This window comes from Eptesicus fuscus, chromosome 16 (genome assembly GCF_027574615.1).
Source record: "Eptesicus fuscus isolate TK198812 chromosome 16, DD_ASM_mEF_20220401, whole genome shotgun sequence".
In the NCBI taxonomy this organism is placed as follows: Eukaryota; Metazoa; Chordata; class Mammalia; order Chiroptera; family Vespertilionidae; genus Eptesicus; species Eptesicus fuscus.
In genome coordinates this window covers 13,951,184-13,972,259 of record NC_072488.1, presented here as the reverse complement: position 1 = coordinate 13,972,259, position 21,076 = coordinate 13,951,184, and positions in this window count along the sequence as shown.

Sequence of the window (21,076 nt, the reverse complement as noted above, 5' to 3'; positions counted from 1 at the left end):
AGAGCATTCAGCTTAATTTTAAAAACTCTGGCTACCAAGTCAGGTCTGTTTTCAACTTTTTGCCAGCGTTGTAAATTGTTTGTAATATCTGCCCATTTGGGGTTGCATGTCATGGTTATGAATAAATCGGGCTTGCCATACTTCGTTACAATTGCCATAGCATCCTGATATCACTGCTGAATATTTCTGGGACTACCCTCAAAAGATGATGGAAGTATTATCATTTTATCAATCAGCACATTGTCATTTTCAGATCTAGATGTGAGATAATCCATTAAACCACTATATTTTTCAACTCTCAACTTAGATTGGTTTGCTTTAATGAAATTTATCTGATTGGCTTCCATTTTTGAATATGAATCCACAATAAACTGTTGAGTTAATTTTCCTGCATTTAAAATAGGATTGAACGTGTCACGCACAGAGAGATGAAATCCATAATACTGCATTTGTGTGACTCGTGTCCTTACATTTTGTCTAGTATTATTGTTGAGTACACTGTTGTCTCTGAGTCTTAATGCAATATCTGTTCCCCAGCCTTTTTCACCATGTGGAAAAAGAATAGGATATGTCATTGCATCTAATGTAGGAAACAGGATACTGATTTGTTTCATTTTAGTGGCATTCCAATTATTGGGATCTGGTTTACAATGAATGAGCAAGTCCCTTTCAAAAGAAGGTTCTCCATCTTCGTTTCTGAATATGACGGCAACCTTGGTTACACGGGGAGAATTATATCTACCTGGATCACTGTTACGATTGTATTTAATCGCCATTGTTACTTCCATGGGAGCAATACCTTTTGCTGCTGCTTCAGATTGGTCTTCCTTTTCTTTTTTTAAAAATATATATTTTATTGATTTTTTACAGAGAGGAAGGGAGAGGGATAGAGAGTTGGAAACATCGATGTGAGAGAAACATTGATCAGCTGCCTCCTGCACACCTCCTACTAGTGATGTGCCTGCAACCAAAGTACATGCCCTTGACCGGAATCAAACCTGGGACCCTTCAGTCTGCAAGCCGATGCTCTATCCACTGAGCCAAACCAGTTAGGGCTGGGCTTCCTTTTCTACCTCATGTAGCATCTTGTACGATGTTGTTAATTCACTTATTTCATGCATGAGGTTATTGATGTTGATCATGAGTCTTTCTGAGCAGCCCTGGTTTTCTGGCATTGCTAATCTTTTACTTGTCGCTTTGGCCATATCTAAAATACAGAGTTGAGCAAACTTCTGAGAAACACTATCCGAAGGATGTAAAGTTCTAGTATGGTCATAAACTTCCGTGTATTCTAAAACAGTATGGCCCATATCCTGATGGTGATGCAATATTTGCACCCATTGAAGCAAAAGCAGAAAAACTATTTATGGAATGAATATTTTCCATGATATTTTTACTGTCAGAATCTTCATTTGTCATTAATCTTTTTAAATATGCCAGATATTCTGGAAAATGTATATCATTTGGACAAATTTTACCTTTGCTACAACATTGAGTAAATTTTCCATCAGATGGTTTTTCATCAGAGAAATTTAGTGATAGGCAAAATTGACATCTAACAGTCATTTCACCACAACTATATTCGAGAATTGCATCCTCATGTATTCCATTTTCTCTGAGAAGGTAGTTCCTACCAGTATTGGTAGTACTTGTTGATGACTGTTCTTTAGACATATTCTGTCCTCACCGCTGCCTTCTTTCAACTTCAGGGGCACATTGGTCTTCAGACATTTTCTGTCAATTACTCCGGCTTCTTTCAGCTGCAGTGCTATGTTGTGTCAATAGTTGCTCTTTAGACATATTCCCACCTCCCTGCTGTCAGGGTCTGGGATGCAGGTGAATGAGAGTCCTAGCTGTCAGGCTGCTGAGAGCTGGCTGACCAAAGGCTGATTCTGTGGGGGATGGGACTCCCTCCTCCCTGCTGTCAGAGTCTGGGCTGGTGCCCACAGGGGACACAGAGTCAAGTCTGCCTGCCCTGGGAGACCCAGAGTCAAGTCCCTGCCACTTGTGTGTGCCTCAAAATCCTGCGAGATCCAGACCTGCCTGTGCCCACGCAGATGGACGCAGCATCAAGCCGCATGGAACCACGGGACCCCCACAGAGCCGCCCCGTGGCACGCGGGGCTTAGGGAACCCCGGCGGAAGCTGTGCGGAGCAGCAGCCAGGACCTGCCCCCTGGCAGGGCTGAGGGAACTCCTGCGGCAGGTGCGCGGAGCGGCTGCCGGGCCTCCTCCCCCTGCCCCCCCACAGGGCTGCAGGAACAGTGGTGGCAGGCATGCAGAACAGCTGGTCCTGCCCCCGCTGTGCACACCACCATCTTGTGATGGCGTTATGGCGTGAGAGTTAATTTGCATATCACCTCTTTATTATATAGGATACCTTTTCCTCAGTTAATGTTGTGTTTTGGGGCACAGTAGTTTCTTATTTAATGTAGATCAATATATCATTCTCTCCCCGCCCCCCATATTGTTAGTGCTATTTGTGTCTTGTTTAGGAAGTCTTTTCCTATCACTAAGTTTAATTCTCTTATGTTATGGTCTGGAAGCTTTGTTGTTTTGCTTTTAATGTTTAGATCTATAATTCACCTGGAATTGATATCTATAGATGGTATGAGATAGGGGTTGGTTTTTTTCCATGTGAATATCCAATTTATCCAATAATTATAAAGTGATGAGAGTAAGCATCCTGGTTTTGTTCTGTGTCTCAGAAAGAAAACTTTGAACAGTTCACAATTAATGCAATGTTTGCTATAGGATTTTAGGTAGCCATCTTTTATCAGATGAAGAAGGTTTCCTTCTGCTAGTGATTAATAAGTAGGTTGTTTTTTTTTTTTAAAGTCATGAATTGATGTTCATCAGATGATTTTTTCCTCATTTATCAAATGGATTATGTTTTTCCATTAAATTGGGAAATTACATTAATAGATTTAAAAAATGTTAAACCAGCCTTCCTTTTTGGAATAAATTTTATTTTTTCCAAATCAGATCTTGATTTGATCTTAATGTTGTATATTATTCTTGTGTATTGTACTAGTATATTAGTTGTTTAATGCTGTGTATCTTGCTCCCATCCCCTTGAGTATAGGGGGTTGCCTTGCACCAATTTGACACTCCTCCCCCTACAGTGCAGAGCCCTTAGGAGATGCCCAGTGAATTCTTGTGGAGATAAAGTGACATTAATCCAAGTAGAGTTATCTTTCCTTCCTAAGATTCTCCCAGTGGCTAATGAGTAGCTCAGGAATGCTAATGAAGGGTTTCCTTTGGTTGTCTCTTGTGAGTCAGCAAATGAGCTCTGTAACTTGGAGAGCCAGAAGTTAATTAGCAATTCAGTATAGACAGACCCGGATGGAAATAAGGGAAGTTAGGTTTGTCAGAGCCAAGCACTAAGGAGCTTTGAAAGTGAGGTCAGGATTGAGGACAGGAGGCAAAAAGTCAGTGGAAAGCAGAGCTAGGGCTTTTAAATATGCCAGTTTTTGAATATGAAGTTCTGTAAAGGAAACCAGGAGAGGCTAGAACACATGGCTACACAGGAAGAGGAGTGGGCCCAACATCTGGGTGTTGCGGACATCAGAGGAGCTGTTGTTTCTCATCTCTTCCTTGCAGCAGAATAGAGGAGAGAAATGCAGGAGATGTGTAAAGGTGTAAAGCGCAAATAGCTGAAGCAGAGCACCTGCTAGCGGGCAATGATGGATGAGGGACTTTAGGTGCCTTATGCTCCTTGTTCATTTTTCTTTGAGACAGAATGGAAAATCTAAAACCCCACCTGCTTACAAGTTTACTACAATAAGCCAACAGATAAATAATTTGCCAAGCCATACCATGGATAATGTTCTGCAAATGAAGTTGAATAGACTGTAGACATCAGGCAAAGATGAAAGGTTGGGGCCTTCGCTGTCGAGCTGTGTAAGTGATGTCCCCCATCACTGGACTTGACATGCTTTGGGCATGCTAATGGTCCTGGAAAGGCAACTTCAGTCAGAAACAGTTTCATTCCCTTGGCGTAGGCAGATACCTAATTAGGTTAGGAGAAATGCCAGAAAGCAACCCATTGAAAGCTAAACTATTGCAAGGCACCGTGAGTAAAATATGCAAAATGCTACCGAGGCAGAAGTAAGGAAGCCTGTGGACAGGTGCAACATAAAACTAACCTGCCAGGGAAATTTAGTTCAGTTTCCTCTTGAAATAGGTTTAATCTCCCCCAACCCCCGCTGCAGAAGCTCTTGTGCCCTTTACCATTTTAGACCCAGAAATAGATGCTCCCATCCTTGCCCCACGTGGATTTTAATATTAGGCTCAAGATGGAAAAGAGGCTCCCGATTCTGCCATGTCAGGTGTCCCTACCATTGTGTGTTCACCAGAAAATGGTACAGAATGCCATGGTGATGTATCAAAATTCTCCATGGTTTAATCTAGTTCTTTGAGATTTTTAACTATTTGAATGAAATGTTCCTAATTTGCTATGCTATACTAATTTCTTATTGCAACAACAGTAATACAACACCGATTTCAGCTGGGGAGTTTATACCCCAGGGAAGGCCAAGTCTGTCCAAACAATTCTGTAGATTCTCTTGGGCCCACTCACGGTCTTAAGCTGCCCTGGAATGTCCAGATGTGAAGTGAAGCTTTATTATACACACTTGCACATTCTACTTATACAAAGGTGTTGTATTAGTTAGTAATTTTGCCACAGATCTGAGGCTTGGTGGGAAGCTGTGGGATGGGGGGGGCAGGGTGGGGAAGGTGAATTCTGTCATAGCCTCTGACCACTGCCCTGGCCTCTGCACCCCTCTCTCCCTCATGCTCTTCTCTGCCTTTTGTTTTAGAAATCCTTCTTATTGTCTCATGTAGAGAAGTTTCACTCCCTTCCCTGAGCCCCTGATACCAGTGATACCCATGCCTTTTAGGTAGTACATAACTCGGGAGAGATTTTTGGGGAAGTTTACCTACAAAGGAGGGTCTGAGGTTTGTGGAATCCTTGTGATCTCCATTTGTGTTTTCAAGTTGAGTTTTAGCCTAGGCCAGAAAGGATAATTAGCTCAGCCACAGATTCCGATTTATCCTGTACCTGCCACCCTCCTTACCCCCACCCTCTCTGCCCATTCCAGGTGTGAGGCTGTGCCATCTCCAGGAGCAGTGGAGAGCATTGAACCTCCCTGAATAGACCTGAAATGGCTGAGCCTTCACATTTATTTTCTTACCTTCCCTTGGCTCTTTGTGGAGCTGAGCCTATCATTAATCAGGCTGCAAAGCAAGGAAATAAAAAAAATTGCCATAGTAAGAACTCTTATTTATTTAAAATTGAAAAAAAAAAAAAAAACAAAAACCCAACAAAACACCAGTCTAGAAAAGACTGAAAAATATTTCCAATATACTGGATTTGATTACCTTGCTGTGAACAAGGGAATATAGTCATTTGAAATTAAAGCTTAGATATTTGGTGAGTTTGTTTGATGAATCAATGGTTCTGGGAGGAGACCCCACCAACAGCAATGGTGAGACTTCAAGCCTCTATCTTCTCTGTACATTCTGAGGTGCTTCTTAATTGCTCTAATTGTTCTAAGGAATGAAGTCAGAGAAGTCCAGCACGCACTTATCATATGTGTTTAAACAAGGATTTTCATCCTAGCATGGGGACCCTGGGTTTCTATCCTTAGGAGTGACCATTAGACCACCCTCCTTGCAAATACTCCAGCTCTGTTGCTCGCAAATACTCCAAATATTCAGCACAGCTGCTTTTGACTTTGATGGTGAGTAGTAATCATAAACATAATCCTTATACAGCCAGGAGCAAAGCCGAATAAATCGTTCAGACAGTAGGACAGAATGGAGGAGAGTAGGAAGCAGAGGATATTATTATTGTTCTCTACGGCAGCTCATAAAGGAGAAGAAAACCTGGCAATGAGTGCACAGGAAGCAGTAACTGGTGATTACAATCCCAGCAATATGAATACTGGGACATATTGTTCGGTTATTTCAGTTGAATTGCAAAATAAAATCCCAGTGGATGGGGGACCCCTGTTTATACGAGCTCATGGCCTTTTCTTCCTCACACTGCCGTATTCACAATGGAGTGCTCTTTCACCCTTCTTCCGAATTAATTTTATTTTTTTCCATTTTTATTAAATTTATTGGGGTGACTGGGGTTAACAAAATTATATAGGTTTCAGGTGCACAATTCTACAAAACATCTGTACACTGTATTGTGTGTTTACCACCTCAAGTCAAGTCTCAATCCATCACCATTTATCTTCCCATACTCTCCTTCACCTCTCCCCACCCCCATGATCACCACACTGTTATCTGTGTCCATGATACTTTCTCATTTTTTTTTTCTGTTTTGCTCAATCCCTCTACTGTCCCCTAACCCTACTCCCCTCCTCCCGCCCCCAACCTGACAGCTGTCAGCCTGCTCTCTATCACATTAAGCCCCATGTCAGTCACCGGTGACTGACACTATACTTTCCGTCCAGAAGACAAAACAGGCTTGGTGCTTAACGTGCTATAATTCTGTCTCTGTTTTGCTTGTTAGTTCTTTTTGCCAGATTAATTGTCCTCAGGTACAATTCTGACAGTGTTCCTCTCTTGTTTAGGAACCTGCAGGGGCTCCCTCTTGTCTATAGAGTTGAGATAACTTAGAATTCAAGTTTGCTTTACCATTCTCCTCTTGACTTGTCCACTCATACTTTTTCTACTTATTGTCTACACTTCCCTCTTGCACCTTGCATTTCAGCCAGATGGAACCACTGTATATCCCACACCTGCTTTCCCTCCTTTTTCAGCTCATGCTTTTCCTTTTTTCCTTCTGAAATGCCCTCAGTTTCATCTTTGCATGCTGCCATTCTTCCCATGATTTGGTGAAATGACACCTTCTCCTTTAATTCCTCTCCCCTAACTGGACACCCCTTTCTCCTCCTCTGGGCTCCCACAGTACTGTGTCTTTCTTACTATAATATCCTGCACCTTCTACTTTGTATTATAGTTGCTTGGTAAGGTTTATTTTCTGCATATTTTCCCTCATATGTTCTTAAAAGCAGGGTTAAATGTGTCTATTCTGGGGTCAGGCAGGATGCCTTGGGCTAAGTAGGCATCCACAATGTTTAATAAATGAATGAATGAGTGAGACTTTTATTGAAGCAAGGGTTAGCAGTCTTTGGCCCAGGTTGCATCTATCCATCCTTTTGCTTTTCCTTCTTCTTGCTTTACTTTCTCCTTTTCTTCTCTTTCATTTCACCTGTCCCCATGCCTTGGTCTTTAAACAGTTCTGCTGGGCACATGCCATCTTTCCAGGTGGGGATTCCTAATATGGGGTGTTTTCCATGGTCCCAAACAACTTTTTAAAAAATATATATTTTTATTGGTATCAGAGAGGAAGGGAGAGAGAGAGAGAAACATCAGTGATGACAGAGAATCATTGACCAGCTGCCTTCTGCACGCCCCCTACTGGGGATTGAGCTGCAACCTGGGTATGTGCTCTTGACCGGAATCGAACCTGGGACCCTTCAGTCCATAGGCTGACACTCTAGCCACTGAGCCAAACCGGTTAGGGCAGTCCCAAACAACTTTTAAAGAAGAAGAGCCTGGCCATTGTTGCTCATTGTAGTTGAGCATTGACCTATGAACCAGGAGGTCACGGTTTGATTCCCAGTCAGGGCACATGTCCATGTTGTGGGTTTGGTCCCAAATAGGGGACATGCAAATCAATGATTACCTCTCATCATTGATGTTTCTAGTTTTCTATCCCTCTCCCTTCCTCTCTGAAATTAATAATAATAATAAAAAGAGTAGAGACATTTTTTTAAAAAAGAAGAAAGAAACTGTACACTCAACATGGTTTGTATAAGAAGTAGGGACCTTTCCCCATATGAGGTTTATTTGCTTTGGAGTTTACTATTTGAAAGTATGTATTTGTGGAGCATTTCCTTCTCCCCTCTGGAAGCAACTATTGCTCTTAACTGGCCAGTGTCTTTGCTTCTCGCCAGTGGAGGGTTCTGCATGGAGGAGGTAGGTGGGCACAGCACCAAATAGTAGCCAGTTCTCTTTTTGCTAAGAGTGCTCTACAAACCCCACCTTCCTGTGTGGCCAAGATTAATAGACATAGTGATTTGTCTTAAAGAAGCAGGAAATCAGCAAGGCGCTAGGGAACTTGACTCTGGCTATGTCACATCCTGGTGTGGGGGGAACCTGCCAGCTCAGTTTTCTCTCCTGCATAGTGTGGGGAAGGGGTTGGACTATCTCTGGGGTCTTTTCTAGATCAAATACTCCAATATTCCTGGTTTGAGATTCTAGATCCATCTGTAAAGATTGCTGTAGTCCTGCCTAAGCCAGGGCCAGGAGGTGGCAGCACTGCCTCTTTCAGAGCCCACAGCCTCAGTTGCAGGGCTGGGGTGGATGTCATGCTTGCTCTCCAGTAGGGACTCTTCAGAGCAAGCAACCAGGGGTTGCTTGTAGTCTGCTGGGTTATGACTGCCAGCAGGACTGCCAAGCCTTGTGTACAGGAAGTACTTAATGCTCCCTCTTTGCCAGAGTCTGACTTCACCTGGCATGACACACGCAGACCAAGGCACACTCATCCCCAATGAGGCCCCAGTGACGAACTCACCGGAGTTTCTTGACGCAAGCTAGAGTCTCCCCCAGGGCAAGTGAGAGCTGCATTTATGAGTAAGCGCCTGTGTTCGCCCACTCTGAATGTGCACTCCTGTCTCCCAGGGATCCCTGTGCTGTTGCTAACAGCTGCATTTGCTCATGGCAAAAATTGAAATGCCTGATGCCAGGCATGATTGATCCAAGCACAAGAAACCAACTTGTGGTAGCTTTTACTAAATGGGGATGGAATTAGATACTTAGAATGCAATAGAATGTTTGAATTGCAAGGAACCTGCAAGATTATCTGGTTCAGTGGTTCTCAAACTTTGCAGGGCATCACCCAAGAAGCATGTTAAAAATACTTATTTCTGGGCCCAGCTTCAACCTATTTGAATAGGAATCTCTGGTGCTGGAACCTAAGAATCTGTATTTTAACAAGCTCCTTAGGTATGTCTAATGCAGCTGGTCTGCAAAAAGGCATTGAGGAGCCACAGTCTAGTCTATAACAGTACATTCCGAAGCTTAATTAGAAATGCAACTCTCTGGGATGGGTCCAGCACTCTGTTTTACTAAGAAGCCCTCCAAAATGGCCAACTCATTTTTATTTCCTGGTTTTAGTGCTGAAACTCTGATGTCCCAGGGCTTCTCCTCAGTCCTGGGAATACTAGGATGGTTGATTCTTTTTAGAGGTGATTTTTCTTTCTTTTTAAAAATAAATACTAGAGGACTGGTGCATGAAAATCGTGCACTTGGGTGGAGGAGGTCCCTCAGCTCAGCCTGTGCCCTCTCGCAGTCTGGGACCCCTCAGGGGATGTCCGTGTGCTGGCTTGTGGCTGGATGGCCTTCTGCTGCTGCATTGCCTGCTGCTTGAGCTTCAGCAGCTGCTGCACATGCACAGGCGGGCCACCATGGTCTGTCCTGCAGACACCATGGAGTGGGTGGGTCAAGCGCGGAGGCAGGCTCACCCTGAGTTCCCTGCACTTCCCTGAGTCACTGAGTTGTTCAGACTGACTGCCTTCTACAGAGAACAGCACTGGGATCGGGCCTAAGCTGGCAGTTGGACATCCCTCTCACATTCCGGGACCCCTCGGGGGATGTAGTAGTGTGCCAAGTGGCAGGCGGCCAGGGAGGAGCCCAAATCAAGGCTGGGCACTGCGCTGCTCAAGCTCACCCTGGCCTGCTGCACCTGCTGCCACCGCTCAGTAGTGCTGCTGTGGAGTCGGGAGAGGCTCCTGCTGTGGCAGCTGCGCTTGCCAGCTGTGATTCCGGCTTCTGGCTGAGCAGTGCTCCCCCTGTGGAAGCGCACTGACCATGAGGGGGCAGCTCCTGCATTGAGTGTCTGCCCCCTGGTGGTCATTACATGTTATAGCTACTGTCGGGTTGTCCATTCGTAATGGTTGCTTAGGCTATTATATATATATAGATATTTTTTTTTTTTTTATTGATTTTAGAGAGGAAGGGAGCAGGAGAGAGAGAAACATCAATAATGAGAGACAATCATTGATTGGCTGCCTTCTGCATGCCCCCCACTGGGGATCAAGCACACAACCAGGGCATGTGCTCTTGACTGAAATCGAACCCGGGACCCTTCAGTCCGCAGGCTGATGCTCTATCCACTGAGCCAAACCAGGGAGGGCTGATTTTTCTTTCTGCTAAAGTTTGAGAGACACTGGAAATACTTTATTTCCCAGTTGAGAAAATGGGGGCTAGAATAGAAGCAGTTTGCCCATGGACATGCAGTAAGTTACTGGCAGAGATAGGACTAGGCTTCCAGCCCAGCATCCTTGCTACTCTTGGAAACATTTTGCTGTGAGTGAGCTGCCTCACTCTTTCCTACTCTCCACTAGGAGCTAGCCCTGGAGGAGCTCATTATGGAGTGGCCATATTTGGGGTGAATAATCTGTATTCTGTGGCCTTATTGAGTGAGGTATGCAACAGTGACAGGTGCAGGTGCCATCAAACTTTAATTAATTCTTCCAGGGCTTGTCTTAGCCCAGGTGGGGAAGGTGATTTACAATTTAATGAATTTCCATTTGGTCATAATCTTCAGGCTAGTAGCATTACTGAGATGGAGAATACTTAATAAGGGATTACAATCCAGTGACTGTGGTCAACCAAGTCAGATCCTTGGCTGCTCTGTTATCTCCAGGGTTCCCCCCAGAGGCCCTTGCATAAATTCTTGCGTGGATCCCTTTGTTTTCTCGCCGTTGGTTGCCAAGACTTGCCAGGCTATGCCTGATTATCTACATCAGATTTGATTTTATTTATTCCAGTGTGTGCATTGCATTACCAATTAGCTAGGAAGGGAGTAACAGGCTGGAAAGCTCTTGTAATACAGTGGTCCTCAAATTGAGGCATGTAGCAGACTCATCTGGAGGGCTTGTAAAAGCTCAGATGGCTGGCTCTACCCACAGAGTGACCACAGACTGCTACATTATGAACTCCCAAGATACTTTGTCATATGATACTCATTATTGTTGTCACTAGGCTGGCCTGACTTTATAAGGTATGACACGAAATTATTTCTTTTTCTTTTTTTTTTAAATGTTTTTTTTTTCAATATATTTTTATTGATTTCAGAGAGGAAGTGAGAGGGTGAGAGAGATAGAAACATCAATGATGAGAAAGAATCATTGCTTGCCTGCCTCCTGCACGCTTTCTACTGGGGATAGAGCCCATAACCTGGGCATGTGCCCTTGACTGCAATCAAACCCGGGACCCTTCAGTCCACAGGCCAGTTGCTCTATCCACTGAGCCAAACCAGCTAGGGCACAAGATGATTTCTAAGGGCTCTCCTAGCAATAGGAAGTTCACTTATAAACAAAATAGATATGGCTTTATATATGACTAGAGGCCCAATGCACGAAATTCTTGCACGGGTAGGGTCCCTAGGCCTGCTCGGCAATCAGGGCTGATCTCTGGGGTGACCGGCGGGGTGATTGGGGCCCTTGCTCACACCTGCCTTGGCCTGGCACCGCCTGCTCACCTGCTCCACCATCCTGCTGTGGTCCAGCTCTCAATGGGGCCCATTGGGACTGGCAGCACCTCCACTGCTACCTGCTGCCAGCGCCGCATCACCAACACCTGCCATGTTCTGCACCACCTCCTGGTGGTCAGTGCACGTCTTAACTCCCGGTCGGTCGAACTCCCACCCATGGAGACAATTTGCATGTTAGCCTTTTATTATATAGGATGTTCTTTCATTATCATAGTTCCCCCTTCTCCTAAGCATCCTGTATGTAGACTAATACTTAAATCCCACAAATAGAGAGCAATTGTTGTTTTTTTAAGTATATTTTTATTGATTTCAGAGAGGAAGGAAGAGGGAGCGAGAGATGGATGAGAGAGAATCATTGATTGTCTGTCTCCTGCACACACCCCACTGGGGATCAAGCCCACAACCCAGGCATGTGCCCTTGACTGGAATCAAACCTGGGACCCTTTAGTCTGCAGGCCGATGCTCTATCCACTGAGCTAAACCAGCTAGAGTGAGAGCAATTGTTTTGATGAAAAGATTTTAACTTAGAAAGTTAACATTTATTTAGACCCTCTTTTGTTAGAGCTATCATAAGAAGAGAAATATTAAGACTTAACAGCCGTTTGTACTTAAAAATCTCTTCATCTTGGTGTCTGTGGTCTGAAACTCTCCTGATTTCCTTCCTATCTCCTTGGCTGTTCTTCTCAACCCCTTCATTAGCTCCTCCTCCTCCTGATTTCTTCATATTGGTATGTCCAGGGCTTGGTCTTGGGCTCTCTCTCCCTGGTGGACATCCTCTATTCCCTTAGTTTAAAACTTCATCAACAATCTGATGACTCCCAACTTATATTCTCAGCTTGGACCTCTCCCCTCAGTTCTAGCCTACTTGATGGCTTCACTTGGATTTTTTTCAGATTCCACAGATGAAACATGTCAAAAGCCATATCATATAAGAAGTCTACATATTTCTCTGTCCCCATGGCCCCTTCCCTAGTCTAGGCCACCACCATCATCTATCTTCTGGACAATACAATAGTCTCCTATTTTATTCCACAGTGGCCAGGTGATGCTCTTAAAATGAAAAGCAACCAGTCTCTCTCATACTGAAAACTTCTTAGAGGTTCCCTGTCCACATTCCTCACCATGGTCCACAAGGCCTTGCAGGATCTATCTCTGCCTGTCCTTCTAGCCTCATCTCATATCATGTTTTCCTATAGACCACACACTTTCTTCCAGTTCTCAGAGCACAATAAACTTTGTCACACCTTTGTACATATTATTTCCTCTGTTTGAAATGTGTGTTCTTTCATTGTCTTTGGGTAACTGGCTCCTTCTCATCCTTCAGGTGTCAGCTTAAACATCACAGTCTTTTTTTAAAATTAATTTTCTTTAATGATTAAGGAATTACATATGTGTCCTTACCTCTCCCATTACTTCCCCCCATCCCCCCCCCACTCATGCCCTCACCACCCTGGTGTCTATGTCCATTGGTTAGGCTTATATATATGCATTCTCTGACCATCACATCATGGTAGGTGCTTCATAATTTATCATTTTCTATTTCAGCATCATGTTTATATTTTTCTTTGACCTTACAATCTGTACTTATTTCCTGCAATATCATCTGTATATATTGTGCTGCCAGGAGCAGAAAGAGTGCCATATCAGTTCTTTGTTTATCCTGACATATGTTCCAGATCCATTGCTCTAAAGAGAAAGACTGTCAAAGGCTCTGAACATTTTACCTTTGGATCAAACAAATCCTCAGGCACAGCATTATCCTCCCCTAGTGTAAAGCAATCCTCTAGAAATGGTGGTGGTGGTGGTAGCACTGGGGTCTTCCACCTACATATATGAGCTCATTTGATGGCACAATAATTTCATGGTGATGGGTACGTATATATTACCTCATTTTAGAGATCAGGATTGTGGAGACTCATAAAGTCTTTCTGGTTTCCCAAGATTGGTTGTGGCTGAGCCAGGACTAGAATCCAGATTGGATGAGTCCAGGCCTAGAGCTCTTTCTACTACATAAAAAATAGAAGAGAATATTACTGAATGTATATCTCATTAAAACAGATGATTGCACTGGTAAAGAAGAAAATAGTGTGAGAATGTGCAAAAGACATGGGGACTGTGGACAAAAGAGGCCACATGCTAACCTGACTAGCTCAGGGAAGGCCTGCATGGCGGTCTTGCAAACTCAGAGACCTAAAGTAACTACAAAAGATGGTCTGAAATTAAACTTTAACTAAAAGCAGTTATGGTGGGTAGTTATGTCCTAGGCCATTATCTTCACTGACAAGGTCAACCTTTACCTTAACTGAGCCTATCTGTCTTTTTGCATCTATAATAACAGACCCTTGAAATGTCTGGGTAACTTGTAGCTTCCCTTTTTCTGGACCCCTTGGGGCACAACCTAATGTGCTGGGCACCAGGACAGATACCAAAAATTCCTTCATTGTTGTTATGTTAATTGTTCCTGCACCCACCTAAGTAGGTGTCTATCATTTTACTTGTATCCAATCCCAGGGGTTTCCCTGCTTTGCTTTCTCCCACCTATCTAGTCTATCACCAATGGATATCATGTAACCCACCTATGTGCCTTTCCTTTGATTGCAATGTATAAATACAGATGTAACTAGCCATTCTCTGGAGCATTATCTCAATTCATTGATGTTCTGCTTCCGGCATATGTCAACAGTTTGGCTCAAATAAAATCACAAACATTTATAGGTTTCAATGTTTTTTCACATTAACATTACCTAGAGCTTAAAATAGACCAAGTTATCACTAAATTTTACTTTCCAAGAGCACCCAAAGAAGAAGGATCCTATCTGTAATTTTATTACAGGAGGCCTTTTTTATACCCTTCAACCAAATTTTCTATCATATACTTCAAAGGGAATCTTAGTCTCTTCATCTAGAGATAGGAAAGGTTGCATTATGGTCAGTTCTTTCCAACCCCAGCATTCTATGATATAAAAAGTTAATATAACATGATATGAAGGAGAATGACTTCCTTGTTGTGTGTTGGTAGAGTCACACAGCAGCGCATCTGATCTTGTAGCTGTGGTGCCTCAAGGTCAGCAAGCTATCCTGTCTGAAGCCACAGGGAAGGTAAGTGCTTGATTTCATGATTGTGGAAGATGATTGGTCATTTCTTAAGAGCAAAGAACTCATACCAAATTCTCTGTGAGGTTAAACGACATTCAAACGAGACAATTGACATGTAAAAGGAAGCGTAAATGGGTCAAGAAAAAGAGCTCTCTGCTGACACTTAAGGATTCATGAAGGTCAGGATACACTTGTGAAGAGGGGCCTATCATCTGCAGGACTGATGAAAATTTTAAATGGTGAGAAATTTGGGTTGTACAAATAGACAATTATCTGTGAGAATGATGGCTGAGTACTTAAATTGAGATGAAAGAACAGATTCATTTTGAGAGACTGCTTGAGGAGGAAAGTTTCTGTGTGATCGTGCTGTGCATTTGATTAATGATCAGAAACTGCCAGGACTTGGCATTCATTGGGATCTCTCAAGGGAAGCTGGACACAGTAAAGGAATTTTTAGGAAAACAGCAACTGCTCCAGCAATACCTTCTATCTCTGGGCCACCCCTCTAGTCTACTTCATAGTCACAACTTTTGATCTGCAAGCGCTCATCAAAAATAATATGGGTAATATTTATCTCCCAGGTTGTTGTCAAAATAAAATGAATTTTATTTAATTAATTATTTATTTATTTATTTATTTATTTATTTTTGTGTGAATTTATTTGAGCCAAACTGTCGACAATTGCTGGGAAGCAGAACCTCAACGAATTGAGATAATGCTCCCAACAAAATGAATTTACGTGTATGAAAAGGTATGGCAACTGGAAAAGCCTTCAACTTATGTTATTGCTGTGTTTTAGGGGGACTAATAAGGAAAGGGGTGAGAGGCAGTGTGGTATCTTGATGAAAGCTATCAGATGGCGTGGGTTCTAACCCTTGCTCTGTCACACATAGATAAATCACTTAACATCTGGAGTCTCATATTCCTCATCTGTAAAATGGGGATAACAAATCCCCACTTGCACAGGTGTGTTACTTAAAGCTAAAATGAATAACATATGGGAAGACTTTGCAAATGCTAAAGCACTATATAAGAGTGAGAAATTGCAAATATGATTATTATTGTTTGAGACCCCATTTTATGGGATTGAAAATCAGCTGCTCCAATGACAGATGAGTGGGAATACATGGATGATTACCCTCAAAGTATACTTTTTCTCCTTGCCATCTATCACCAATAAATATTTGATTTACATTTGAAATATGGCAACCCTGAAAGCCATTAATCCAAGTACTCAGCATGCTGCAAAGCAAAGTGTTTCCTAGTCAGAGCCTCCACCTGCTCTGTGATGCTTGCCTTGTTCATGTGCTGACTGACTCATTCACTGCTGGTGCTGTCTATAATGTCCCACCTATCAGTCACTCAACAACCTGGCATAGGAGGCCACTTGGAGCAACTTGCAGGATCTATAGGCAACTACAGAGGAAGCACAAAGTTTGTCCTAAAGAGCTAATAAGGTAAGAGTTTCTGTCATGGATGACTGTTGTTTCTGCCTGTCCAGCCTTCATATACCCTCTTCTGGTAAGAAAACCACCCCCCCTTTCCTTTTGTTAACCACTGTTCCCCCACTCTTGCCAGTGTGGTATTTGGGAGTGACTGACCTCAGGCCCCTGCTCTAGAAGTGGGCACATAGCCCAGGTCTTCTAATCAGAGGCAGCCTTGACAATTGGTTTTGAGAAGGGCAAGTCATTTTGGCCCATTGAATGTCAGTACAGAGCCCTTGCTCAAATATGGAGAAAAAGGTATTCTGTGAGTCTCGAGAGAACCATAAATAGTTTCCTGGTGATATTACTGAGCACCTAGATCTAGCTGCGCCTGAAGCTTACATTACACTTTGAAGTTTACTCTGGATTTTAAATCTTACTTCAACCAGTGAATTCCTTTTATTTCCTTATTCATTTGTTTGCTCTAATCAGGAGTGTGTATGACCATTTTATTGGCTATGGTTGTGTTCATTCCTTCAGTCTACATACTACTTGTTGATGCCTTCTTGTGTCAGGACCTGTGCAGGGAGTTTTGATGACTATGACGTGTGCTTTCTCTTCATAGAGCTTGAAAACTATGACACATTATTAAAATTCAATGTAGTAAATATAATGAGTGACATATGTAAGAGGCATTAAAGAGCATAAAGTGGAAGCCCTTAATTCATCTAAGTGTAGTAGATCAAGTGTGGATGACCTGGGAAGGTCTATCTAATTCCAGAACATTTTAATGACTCCCCAAATAAACCCCACACTAATTAGCAGTCACTATCTATCTCCCAACCTCAACCCCTGGAAACTGCTCATCTATTTTCTATCTCTGTAGATTTGGCTATTTTGGACATTTCATATAAAAGGAATCATACAATATGTGGTCCTCTTTTTTACTGACTTCTTTCACTTAGCATAATGTTTTCAAGGTTCATCCATATTGTAGCTGAATAATAATTGTTTATTAAATAGATATTCAACTTTTGTTTATCCATTCATCAGTGGTGAACATTTGATTGGCTTTACTTTTGGGCCATTATGAGTAAAGCTCCTATAAACATTCATGTACGAGTTCTTGTGTAGACATGTTTTCAGTTCTCTTGGGTAAATACCTAGGAGTGGAATTACTAGGTTATATGATGTTCATGTTTAATTTTTTGAGGAACTGTCAACCTGTTTTCCAAAGTGACTGTACCACTTTATTTTCTTACCAGCAGTATAGGGTTCCAGTTTCTCCATATCTCCAACAGTGCTATTATTACTTTAAAAATAACTATCTTTGTGGATGTGAAGTGGTAGCTCATTGTAATTTATGTTTGTATTTCCCTGATGCCTAATCATGTTGAATATATTTTCTTGTGCTTATTGGCATTTATGTCCTTTTTTCTTACAATACTTATGCAGATCCTTTTCACATTTTAATTAGGTTGTTTTTATATTGTTGAGTTGTAAGAGTTCTATATATATTCTGGATTCTAGGTCCTTGTCAGATATGATTTGAAAATATTTTCTTCAATTCTGTGGATTTTCCTCTTTTCGCTTTATTGATATTATCCTTAGAAGTACCAAAGTTGCTAATTTTAATGTAGTACAATTTCTCTATCATTTCTTTGGTTGCTTGTGTTTTTGGTATCATATCTAAAAAGCTATTGCCTAATCTAAAGTCATGAAGACTTACACGTATGTTTTCTTCTAAGAGTTTTATAATTTTGGTTATTACATTTAGATTTTTTTAATCCATTTTAAGGTAACTTTTATATATGGTGTGGGATAGAGGTGCACCTTCATTCTTTTGCACGTTGATATCCAATTGCTTCTCCTTCCCCCACCCTGCACTGTCTGTTGAGAAAACTATTATTTTCTTCATTGAATTGTCTTGGTCCCCTAATAAAAAAGGCATGAATCATAAGTGGTTTATTTCTGGATTCTCAGTTCTATTTTATTAATCTACTAGAGGCCTGATGTACGAAATTTGTGCAAGCGTAGGCCTTCGCAGCCACGGTGGCTGCCTGGATCAGTCCCTCGCAGCAGTGGAGGCTGCCTCCATCCACAGCCCTAGCTTCATCCAGAAGGATGTCTGGTGTAATTAGCATATTGTGCTTTTACTAGAGGCCCAGTGCACAAAATTCGTGCATGGGGCGTGTCCCTCAGCCCAGCCTGCACCCTCTCCAATGTGGGACCCCTTGAGAGATGTCCGACTGCCCAGTGGGATCGGGCCTAAACGGACATTCCTCTCACAATCCAGGACTGCTGGCTCCCAACCTCTTGCCTGCCTCTATCTGATTGCCACTAACCGCTTCTGCCTGCCAGCCTGATCGATGCCTAACTGCTCCCCAGTTGGCCTGGTCACCCCTAACTGCCCTCCCCTGCCAGTCTGGTCGCCCCTAACTGTCCTGCCCTGCAGGCCTGGTCCCCCCAAGTGCTCTCCCCTATGGGCCTGCCTCACCAACTGCCTTCCTCTGCAGTCCTGGTCTCCCCAACTGCCCTCCTCTGCTGGCCAGTCACCCCTATCTGCCTCCCTGCTTGCCTGATCGCCCCCAACTGCCCTCTTCTGCAGGCCTGGTTCCCCCTAACTGCCCTCTCCTGCAGGCCTGGGTCCCCCCCCAACTGCCCTCCCTTGCTGGCCTGGTCTCCCCCAACTGCCCTCTTCTGCCAGCCTGGTCACCCCCAACTGCCCTCCTCTTCTGGCCCGGTCACCCCTAACTGCCCACAACTGCCCTCCCCTGCAGGCCATCTTGTGGCGGCCATCTTGTGTCCACATGGGGGCAGCCATCTTTGACCACATGGGGGTGGCCATCTTGTGTCTTGGAGTGATGGTTAATTTACATATTACTCTTTTATTAGATAGGATTACTATAGATTTGTCTGTTCTTATGCCAGTACTATAATATTTTGATTGCTGTAGTTTAGTATTAAAATTGAGAGGTGAGTCAGGATTATTTGGGCTACTTTGGGTTCCCTACATAGGTATATGAATTTTAGGATCAGCTTTTCAAATTCCACAAAAAAGCCAGCTGGGATTTTGATAGGGATTGTGTTAAATTTGTAGATCAGTTTGGAAAGTGTTGATGTCTTAGTAATATTAAGTCTTCCAATCTATGAACACAGGATATTCTTCTATTTAGGTTTTTAAAAAATGTCTTCCAATGGTATTTTATAGTTTTTAGTATACAAGTCTTGCACTCTTCTTGTTAAATTTATTCCTAAGTATTGTATTCTTTTTGATGATATTGTAAATGTAATTATTTTCTTAACTTCATTTTCAGGTTGTTTATTGCTAGTATATAGAAATACAATTGATGTTTATATGTTGATCTTGTATTGTGCATCCTTGCTGTTTATTAGTTTGTATATATGTGTGTGTATTTCTTAGCATTTAAAAACATATATGTGATTGATCATGTCATCTGCAGATGGAGATAGTTATTCTTCTTCCTCTCTAATCAGGACACTTGCTTTTCTTTTCTTTTTTTTTTTTTCTTACCTGCCTCATTGCCTTAGCTATAATATCTAGTACAATGTTGAATACAGGTGGCAAAGATGCACATTCTTGACTTGCTTCTGATATTAGGGATAAAGTTTCCAGATTTTGTCAAATGCTTTTTCTGTGTCTATTGAGATAATCATGAGGTTTGTAGCCAAACCAGCTAGGGCTAGAATCACTTTTTAAAATACTGCTGCATGCTACCACCAGCAATATCAGAGAAAGGTCCCCTTCCTTCCTTTCCCCCTCTCTTCCTTCCTCCCTCTTCTCCTTTTTCTTTCTTTGTGCTGGGGCATGAACCTGCCAACATGTCTTTGCAATCTCTCAGAGCCCTGATTTACACCACTCAGAAGTTTTGCATGGCTGTCACCTCATTAAGATATTTATATCATAGCAGAGCCTGAACTTGAATCTACCTTGAAGGTGTAATTGTGTGTTGCTAATGTAATGGCTGGAATTGCCCATGCAAAGAACAACATGAAAAAGGTCACTGGGAGCAATGCAAGGTCACAGAGCCACCTGAAGGGTGCTCAGGGTTGATTTGCTCATTTCCTCCAATTGCAAGGAGGAGAAGTCTCATGACAGCAGGTAGGGCTCACAGAGGAGAATGACTGCAGCATGGGCTGTGCAGATGGGAATGGAGAGGAGTTTATTATGCTTTCCAAATGGCTAAAAGCCTCATTGACAATCTGAGCACACACACAGCAATAGCCCCAACCCAGATCCCCATAAATATGACTGAATCAATGGGAGAGGTAGTTGTTCCTCCCCTAAAGATGGCTTGCATTTTTCCCAGCATTAGCAAATTTATTTGCAAAAAATATAGTAAGACACCCCCTCCTCCCAAAATAGATACAAAATTCAGTTTTGCTCTCTTACATGTGATTTATTTCCAGATTCCTTGGGGCATGTGGTGTGAGAGATGCAGCTAGATGGACCACTGCAATGCTTTTCTTCTTTTAACACACAGTGAAGGGGTGGTGACTGTGCCATAGGGGCCTCTCGCCCCACAGATTTTGTTACATTTATGAATTCAGTCAATATTTATTAAGCACCTGACATGAGATGTACCAGGTGCTAAAAATACAGCAGGAAATAGGACAAGCATGGAATCACCCCCGCCCCCCATGCTCACAGACTAGCCCAGGATGTAGACATTTGGGAAAAATGTGGTAAGTGCTGTCAGGAAAGACAGCATGATGCCACAGAAGTTCCCAGCTCCCCCATGAGACAGTGGCTCTCCTGGTTTTTGTTTTTGCCAAAGTCTAAGCTCCATAGGCGAATGTGCAAGAGAAGGGAAGATAGAGGCAAGTGTGTGGTATCTGAGAGACTCAAGCCATTGAGGCTGCCATAGAAAATAGAGGGTTTTTAGAACATCCCATAAGACCAGGAGGGCAGAAAAAACTTTTCAGGTTCTTAGGGTAGTAGGCACCAGTACCTGG